We start from the raw sequence: 10375 nt of genomic DNA, 5'->3' as shown, positions 1-10375 counted from the left end.
CTAATTGTATAGATATATACATTTAACACTTAAAACCAAAAATCTTGTACTAATCTAGATCAGTCATGTGTATGAAATTCTCCATGACACTGGAATCCACAAAAAAATACAGTTCTTTACCTTTCCAAATTACATTTTCAGGGTCTATATCACCTGAATTGTTGGAAATTATGATATTTGTGTGGAGACACTTCCTTCTCCTTTACTTTACAATTAAGTAGGAATATATTATATACAATCAAGTTAATTGGAGAAGAGTATTTTATTTTTATTTTTAATTTAGTGTCATTTCTTTAAATACATTTAGTACATCAGTAGTTTTGACACTTACTTGCTATGTGATCTTGGGTAAGTTATATTACCTCTCTGTGTCTTGACTGCATAATTTTTATAATAAAAATAGCCACTTTATAGGGATAATATAAACATAAATTATAATTTAATACATGTAAAGTATTTTAGAAAACATTTGCATAAAGTATATACTGAATAAAAGTTAGCTGTTATCCATTAAAGCCAGGTCAAACTGCTGGAAGCAACCACTCTCTCCTTTCAGCTTGGATATGAACTCGTGGGTCTGCAATTTTTACAGATTATTTGTCAACTTTCCACACAGCTTCCCATCAAGGTTTCTTCTACATTTTGCATAAGGAATATTGATGAGGTTGAATTTCCTGTTTCTCAAAACTCTTCCCTTTACTCCTAAAATTTTGTATTTTTAAAATTTTTTATGGTTTCTCAATTCGTTGCTCCATTATATAATATTTGCAATATTGTTTATTAAGAATTTTAAGTCATTAAGAAAGCTCTTTAAAAGAAAAGAAAGTAATGTATAAATGATTTTCAAAAATATAATTGAATCTTCTTAAGATAAAGTTTATAATTACACACACACACAAAGCACTGAAGAGGTATTTTGGCAAACTCAATATATTGTCCCCACACATGAACACAGTTATTTATGACAACTACATTAAACACAGTGTGTAGGTGATTTCTTCATACAGGTTATGTCCTACAGAGATTTAATTGTTTTAAATACAATAATATGAATACAGTCTCAACTCATTTCCTTAGTCCTTGAGAAACATCATTTTTACAGCTCCTTACAATGTAAGATTATTTTATCATGGATAAACAGTTTTACTTTCCTGCAGGATGAAATTTACTAATCCATAGAGTGATCAGGAATTTGTTCTTACCATTGTTTCTGCCTTGAATTTCTTCTCTGCTCTTAAACCACAGTTTGTTATGATGATTCTGGCCCTCTGTTTCTTAGAAGCCCCCTTCCCTTAACCTGAAACCCTCCTCCGTTGCTCATTCTGCCTTGTCATGTTCCCCCAGAGCAATCTTTTATTATCTACACTGAAGATTATTAGAAGTACTTTATTAAAGGAACAGATGGATTTAAGCCTAGCTGCACAGTGATGGAACAACAGACATTTAAATGGATATCCAAGTTAAAACCCTTTCTGATTATGGATACCATCTACATCTTTATTTGTTTCTTCACCTTTCCTCAACCAATCCTTTCTCCTCATGAATCCCATTACTTCCTCTGTCAGTTTTTGACTCTTAAAACTAAATATTTCAGGTTTGGCCAGAAGTTACAGGAGGTCCCCTTCTGATCATTTGATTTGTCACTCTAGCTTGATGGAAAGAATAATTATACTTCCATGGTTAATGCAAAGCGAGGTGTTCAAAGAACATTCTATTCTCCTGTCAATATATTTTGAATTAGTTTTATAGAGGCAATAACACGTCCGTAACCTATAAAAGTAAACTTGCATTAATAAAAAACAATCGTACCATCTCAAAATAAATGTAAGCTAATTATATGTGTGGAATAAACGTCTCCTCTACCCAGTACCTTGTTTTTGCCATTGCCACATCTGAAACAACAAATTTCAGCATAATCATGCAGAGGAGCACTTATGGGATTCTATTTCTCAAGTAAGCTCATGGGCTATAAATGTTTCTCTATATTTTTGCTAGAAACATGGTCCAAATTTGATTCAGTTCTTTTTATTTCATCTTTCACCGTATTGTCGGGGGAAACAGGTAAAGGAGTAGGGATGCTAGTCAAACTACAAAATTAGAAACATGTGTAAGAACAGATTCATTTTTATATTGCTTATAGTTGTATTAATTTTATCTACAAAACCTCAAAGAGCTTCTTAGATAGCTTGTGCTGTGAATTGTTTAAAAATTATTATTGTCGTTCTAGTGGTCAAAGAAACAGAGGCTTTGCATGGTTGAGATATCTTGCAAAAATAATATTTTTTGTTTAAATCAGCTGTTCAAAACTTCTCAATTCATATGAAATAAATAACATATACATCTGATTGTTGGCATTTATAAATGATATTGAAAAGGAACATGAAGTGGACCATTTTTAAAGATGAGAATAGAATATATAACTCATGCTTATGGCTAATGGAAGAGGTTAAACAGACCATGAACCTAGGAATAAAATATCTTCTTCACATGTGCTTCAGAGACATGCATGGATATTTTGAGAATAGAAATTGCTTTCACTGTGTTGAGGGTGAGAAAATTAACTTGAAGAAGACATAGATAGATTTATAGGTGACTTATTCTTATGTTTGAATAATCCATGTTGATTTTCTTTCAGAAAGAATCAAGATCTTAAACTATTTTCTGCTCATTTTCCTAATCAACCAGTATGTTACTTCCCACCTCGTCCTTGCTTTTTCCTTTTTTAAATGTAGCTCTAGTTATTATTGGTTCATGTTGATCACTTTTAAATTAACTTTGAGGTAGATACAGAGTTATCTCTCAGTACCTCACTGTTTTTCTTGTCTGGAGTCGAAGATATTTTATTGATCTTCATAAATGCTTTCAACCATTTGAAAACAACAATGCAATGCATAGAAAGAAAAACATTTTATGTTGTCTCTGTCTTTATAAAAACACGCCCAATCACACATAGAAATGTATGAATGTAGGAATGCATTATATATATATGTTTGTTTGTATACATATATATTTTATATTTGAAATGAAAAGTAATAAATTACATATACTCATCATACCCAATATACTCTGTCTTCTTTTCTTTCTCAGTCAAATGGACTTCAATTTATCTAAACTAATCTTTTCAAGTCTATTTTATTCTTTTATATTCTATCTTATTTTTTAAAACGCTGGCCAAAATCTAGCATATAGATTTCATAGCCCCTTATCTGTTACAACTTATTTTGAAAACAGTATTTCCAATTAGATCTGGTAGAGAAAACAAACAAACAAAAAAAACATTCATTTCAGTTTAAATAGAATGTAGTCAACAACAAAAAAATGAAATAAGTAGCTTCATTACTTTACAAGAACAGTATGCAAAAGAGTGTACGTTATAAAGTAGTAAATGCCTTGAGAAAGTGATGTATAAAATGTTTGGTCCCCGCCACACCAATATAGGGATATCATGAAAGTATAATATTTTCCTCTCATAAAATAAGAATCATATGGAATAAACCATTTTATAAAAATTTAGTGATGAGAATTACTATTATGAAGTGAAGGAAAATTAGATTTGTAATAAATTACCCCATTTACTTCAAAAGGTCCCTAAGTAGCTGTGGCACTCACCACATTAGGGGTTGTGAAAAATAGAACCCCATTTCAGGGAATGTCCTAAGGTTCATTTTTTCTCACCCCACACCCTTCCCCAACACATATACAAGCCACTCTTGGACAGCACGCTATGAGAATACGATAGCAGGGGAGTTGTTCAGAAATCATTGCTGCCTAAACTTACAGGAGACTGACAACTATTGAGAAAAGCATTTTGAAAACAAAAATAAGATACTGACTTCTAAAACCATTGTAAAGTTAGACTTCAGAAAAAAATAGTACATTAAGAAAGATAAGCATGCATGCACATGCACACACAGAGAGACAGAGAGAGAGAGAGAGAGAGAGAGAGAAGGTAGCTAAATAAAGAAAATTATGCATTTCTAAGGCCACTTGATATTGTAATTATTCTCTCTGTGATGAAAGAAAACCCAGATTTTTAACATTTAAGAAGTTAGGAATAAAGTTGTTCTGTTCAGAAATTAATAGCTTAGAGGAAATATACAAAGCTTTATATTTTTAGGGAGACTAGAAATAGAAATGGTGATCTAGCTGTTATTGTGTTTGTTTGTTTGTTTTGTTTTCTTTTTTTTTTTTTTTCTTTTTTGAAATGGAGTCTGACTCTGCCACCCAGGCCAGAGTGCAGTGCAGTGGCATGATCTTGGCTCACTGCAACCTCCGCCTCTCAGGTTGTATCAGTTCTCCTGCCTCAGCCTACCAAGTAGCTGGGATTACAGGCATGTGCCACCATGCCCAGCTAACTTTTGTATTTTTAGTAGTGATAGGGTTTCACCATGTTGGCCAAATTGGTCTCGAACTCCTGACCTCAAGTGATCTGCTCACCTCAGCTTCCCAAAGTTCTCGGATTACAGGCGTGAGCTACCGCACCCAGTGTGATCTTGCTGTTTTTAGTTCATCTCAGTGTGTCACTTTTTTGTTTCATTTTCTGATTATGGAATGTGAAGTGTACACATTTAAAGCAGATTATCAGTTTTGTTTTCACACTGTCCTGGGCTACTTTGATGAGGGAGAATCTGCCTTCATGACGTCATCTCCACACAACATGTCAAAGTCCTTCACCCTTTATGGGAGATTATTGGAGTGGTTAAGGAGCAGGACAGGTAAGAAGAATCTTGAGAACAGTGGGTATTCATATTCAAAGACTGATGGGCCATCCACTGTTGGCAGTCTGTGTGCTCAGAATTTCTGTGGTTCCTGCACAGCAACTGGGCAACAATGCTAAAATCCCTCTTTACTGTCTTACATGCAAGGCACTGGCACCTCTCTATTCCACCTCCCTAGTTCCAGTGCTTCCTCCTTACAAGCATTGTGTTTTGAGGAGTTGAAAATTCACTCTGAAAGGTGCTACCAGAATCTTGATGAAACATGCTCCAGCCAAAGGCACCTTTAAGAACTGTCTCTTGGTAAGAATAGACTTTTGTTGTTGTTGTTCGTTTTTTTTTTTATTGTATCTCAGAGCATGAGTGAAAGAGCAAACGAGGAGAGAAGCCAGAATATAAATTTTTTCATCATTTAAAATCGATATAATCAATTATATTATCTTTATTGTACTTCATAAACAAAAGGCCTTATTTCATTATTTGTATTTTACTTTATAAATTTACATATTTATTGTCTTTTATAATAAAGGGTACAATATAGATAAATTATACATTTATTTAAGGTGAAAAACTTTGTTCACTATCTTTGCAACCTAGAATAGTACATTCCAAGTTGTAGGCAGTCATGTTCGATGCATAATAATAGCATATTACTCATGTAGGAAAATGTTTTCTTGTGACCAGTATTTCTGCCTTGTTTCCTTCTTGAGACAGATAATATTAAAGAATACATGATTTAACAAATACAAGATATATATGAAAGTAATAAAAACCAACTTTAGGTTATTGGTTACCTCTGGAGAGTGAGGATGGAAGAAGTGATGGGAATGGTGCTTTTGTTCATTCTATAATATTTATTTATTTACTTATTTATAAAATGCTGAAACTAAATGATAAAAACATTACCATGTATTAAATTTGGAGTTTGATAGAAACATAACTTATGTTATACTTTTGGCCAGTTTGTTTCATATCTTTCAAAATAAAAAAATCTTAAACTTTTTATAAGTATAAATGCATGGTTTAGTCCAATCGGTTAAAAAAAAAAAAAGTCTTAATATAAATGCCTGCCCCTTGGAAAATAATTTTACAGAAAAAAGGAGTATTTAAAAAATACATAGTGCAAAATCAAAACTTTCAAATAACGGTTTTCTGATAGTAACTGTGTTATCTTCACAGTTAGCAGATATACAACGTTTCAATACCTAGAGTTAAACACACATGAGGCTAAACCCCTGGAGATGGTTGTTAATTCTGAATTTTAATATGATATCAGAATTATTGAGAATGGCTAGTGCCACACTATGAAGAAAATATACACTTCTTAATTTATGAAGCCCTTGAGGGTTGGGATATCAAATTTTATCCCACAATTTCAACAATGTCCAGCTGGCACATAGTATGCCCTCAATTGTATTTTGTTACTATCGTGCAAATCTATAAATATTGTCACGTTTAACATAAAAATGACTATGAAAATGAACTACAAATCATGGAGGAATTGTATTGATAAGTATTTCTTACAGCTATTGGTGAAAAACTTTAGGCAGGTGTAACAGAAAGCTTTCCGTTCTAATCTAACCAAGAGTCTTTGTCTTGTGATATCCAAATTTTGTTGATATTCTTTTTTATTTCCCACATTTTATTTCTCACATTAAATGATTTAAACATATAATGTAATTATCTTGAAACAGAACATTTACAACAGTTATTGGTAAAAGTTCTGGGTCTGTTTTTGTAAATCCTCAACGAATACTTTAAATAGAACAACATTATCAATATTATTCTTATACAGATTATACTTGCTTCTAATTTGCTCTTCAAAATACCTTCCTCACCAGGTATATTGCTGCAGAAAAGTTTTATTTTGTTTTGCTTTGTTTTGCTCCATACATAACCCTGCATATCCATGGCTTTGATCTGTAACAGGGCTATTCAGTCTCTTAAATGCTGACTTGTTTGATGTTTCCTCTAAGACAGTAATTATAATTTCAAACTTGAAATCTCATTTAAAATCCGATTGCCTTCTTCTCCGCGTGCTCAAGAATATACAGAAATAAGGCTGTCGTGATACTATCGGAGTAATCTCTTCACAGTATCTCTTCTTGCATATCTTCTTAGCTCACGGTCGTATTGTGTGCACAGTTGTTTGCGTTATGTCTTTTAATCGGTTTTTATTTTCTTCATGTATATAATGTTCACCAGACATAATTATTCTAAAAATGGTAGTCTTAATCTCACTGTCTTTCCACTAAACAGTATAAAACGAGCATCTTGAGTAGTCTATCTAAATCAATATACTTCATTATAAGAATCTCTTAAAAGTGAAAATAAAATTCATATTAATATTTATGTGTGTCAAATATTTGGTAATATTTAATAAAAGTCAGAATAAAAATAACACTCATAAAGTAGGTGCTCTAACACCTCCACAGATTTTTTTTCATTTGAAGATTTATATAGCAGTGAAATCAGATGGGCAAACAGTCAATATAAACATATTTTATTGCACTGTCTGTTTTCACCAGATTTGTTGCTTGACAACATTCTTATTTACTGATAGCACTAAAAATGAAATGGATAAATGGAATGTGAAAGTATTTTTAACAAGTCTTGTTGGCTTATATAACATTTGGAATTTTAAAATTGCCTTATTTTATGAGTTCTAAGATCAAACTTTCCCAACAGCATTATAAATACACAGCAAAAAATTTTATATGATGTCACAGAAATGAATAAATGTCATGTTTATTGAAAGACAGTAGCAGAACGTAATAATTTCAGAGTATAATATTTCTTAAAATTTTTTGATAGTGTTTTATATGTGAACTTTGACCTTATATAATTATATTTATAGCTTTATAAAATATTTTGGATTTTCTTACTTAACAATTTACAATGACAATTTAAAAATTTTTGCTTATTATTAAGTCTCTTTAATTGTACCAAGGCTTTAAAAGATAATTTATAAAAATTGACTCAATTTGTCATACCCATTCTGTAAGACAGACATCTTGATTTTACACTTGTAACATGTGAAATTTAGAACTATTTTAACTTGGCCATGATCATACGACTAACAAATTGACAGTGCCAGAATTCATAATTTACACTGAGTTCTGTCTGTTTTCATAACTTTAAGCTGTTTTCTACTTTGAATTACTTATGATCAAAAAATTTCCTCCAAAAGTAGTGTTTAAAACTTTACTTAAAATAGGGAATTATAATAATGATTAATACTACTTAAAGATCACGTATTTTTTGCATGTTTCAAAAAATAATTCCTAGGTTTCTTTATTCTGGTCACCTATATGCAATGGAACGAGGAGTTCAAAATAGCATTGCTGAAAAATGCTCTCTAGAAAAATATATTTTCATGGCACCTCTTTAAGACTTTCCAATAAACTAATAAGTGAAAGAATTTTAGGAACTTTTTTAAATAAAGAGAATAAAAAACATGTTAAGCCTTTGGCTGGTTAAAATATAGTTGATGTATTACTGGCTGTGTAAGAAGATCTTTGCCTTTCCTTTTATCCCTTTCTGTCTTACAACAGAGGATCTAGGTAAAGGAAAAATCTCAGACCTGGCAATATTCTTCACATCAGCTAAACAAAGATAAAGGAAGAATTTACTAAATGTATTTTCTTAAGAAGAATATAAAATATAAAGAAATGTAATAAGAATGTATTTAAGCTAGAACCATCAACAAAATGGTTTGAAGACAAAATAACCTAAGGGCTCCATGTGGTGTATTTTCTAATGATCATATAACAGTTTGATTGAGCTCCAATTTTAAATAGTATTACAAGTAATGAAGCATAATAATTAGGTAGTTATGAAAAAATATGGAATAAATATGATTAATGCTCCCTGATAATTATAGTAATTATAGCTATATATATAAGAATGTATCATGAATAATTTTCAGACAAATTGCTAAAAAGAGAACATAGACAAAATTTTCCAAAATTTGGGGTGAGAATGTGGAACAGTAGTCCAGATTTTTAAGATTACTCCATTTTTCAATTTGTGAGAGCCTTCAAAATACCTTTTTTAAATAAGATAATGAAGGAGAAGCATAGTATATTGTAGAGTAAGAGAAAACAGAGCAACAACAACAAAAAAGACTGACCTTAGTTCCTTTTGTCACCCCAAAACATAAGTAACTTATTTATATGTAAGGAAAAGTATTTAGATGTATCCACTATCCTTGGTAATGCAGTTAAGATACAAGGCATATAATAAGGGTACCTAATACACCCTAAAAAGACCTGTTAAGCAGCCTCCAAAAAATAGAACCAGTCTACCCCCGAGCACTGCCTTATTCATGCTTATAAAAAGCAGAAGAAGCCCTCCCATCTTTATCCACTGCTACACCAACTTCCCATCCATTCCTCCCCAAACACATCAGAACCACCACCAACAACAAAGATTGTGCTGAGTGACTTGAAGAAAATATAGGGTATTTATTACATAGGAATTATTGTAAAATGATAACTATGACACTGCTTAATCATGGAACTTCCCAGTTTATCATCAAGAAGCACAGGAAGAAACTCCCCTATGGAAAATTTTGTTTAGGGAACAGTGGGGAACAACATTACCCCATAACTGAGTTTCTGTATAATCTTGTTTTGCACCCTAGTAACATGTGCTGCACTACCCTATAGAGAACGCACAACATCTAGAGAAGCAACAATATTAGGAAATTCACTTTCATCAGAAAGTGAAACTGACTACAATGGATATGGGATAAGGGCATCTTCCTTGAGCAAGGTATAACTGCTTACGTATGCAAGAGGATCTTTGTGCTCTCTTTACCCCTTTGTGCCCCCACACTATGGAATCTGGGTGGATCTGGTTGGTGTCTCAGGGTTAGTTAAGGGTTCTCTCCTCCGTTTCTGCAATGGCTGTGCTATGAAAATGAGAGTAAATAAACTCCGAACTGGATCTGAGATTAGAGTTTTAAAGCAGATTGGACTAAGTTTTCATAAACAATAACCAGAAGATAACAGAATTTAAGTATTAAGAGAACAAAGTCATGGTGTAAATCAAAGGTTTGAAATAGCACAGGCACAGGACAATTGTTGGAAAACAGCATTTTCAGCTGAAACTACCTAACAAACTATTAAGTTTATTTATCAAGTTTATCAATTAACTATCTAAGCTGATTATGTATATTTTGCCATTTCAGAATTCTTGGGTAGATGTTTTTATTGAGCAGAGATGGCTCAAAATTTTCTGTGAATATCACCTGTGTCTGTACTCACATAAAAATGAATATTAGCAGTTATTCTCTTGTATCTGAATAGCAGTTATTCTCTTATATCTGAAGATAAAATTCTCCTTGTTTTACAGTAGAACTTTTTTTTAGCTCAAATAGTATGTTGGCTTTAGCTGTTTAAATAAAATATACCATTTCTGTAAATGGGAAAATGTATGGAAAACTGTTGATATTTCACATAGAAGATAATTCACTTTAACTTCGTGGTGTTTTTATAGCTAAAATTTTAAATGGATATTACATTGCTCTTTGTCAAATTTATGTTTTAAGCAATATTTTGTGAAAATTATTTCCAGTTGTGAATTATTCTGTCTGCACAACTTGCTTCCAATTATTTGCAATCAAGTTTATTGAATTGCTGAACTATCTAGATATG

The 10375-nt window shown here is 31.9% G+C and overlaps 1 pseudogene; it reads left to right on the top strand.

Moving 5' to 3' along the window:
* Nucleotides 1-4546: 4546 nt before the first annotated feature.
* The window catches only part of LOC105513715, a 154575-nt pseudogene continuing 148746 nt past the window's right edge, over nucleotides 4547-10375 (top strand).

This window comes from Colobus angolensis, unplaced genomic scaffold, assembly GCF_000951035.1.
Source record: "Colobus angolensis palliatus isolate OR3802 unplaced genomic scaffold, Cang.pa_1.0 Scaffold235, whole genome shotgun sequence".
NCBI classification, from domain to species: Eukaryota; Metazoa; Chordata; class Mammalia; order Primates; family Cercopithecidae; genus Colobus; species Colobus angolensis.
Note: the sequence above shows the minus strand (reverse complement) of the source record. Positions and strands in the feature narration are given on the sequence as shown.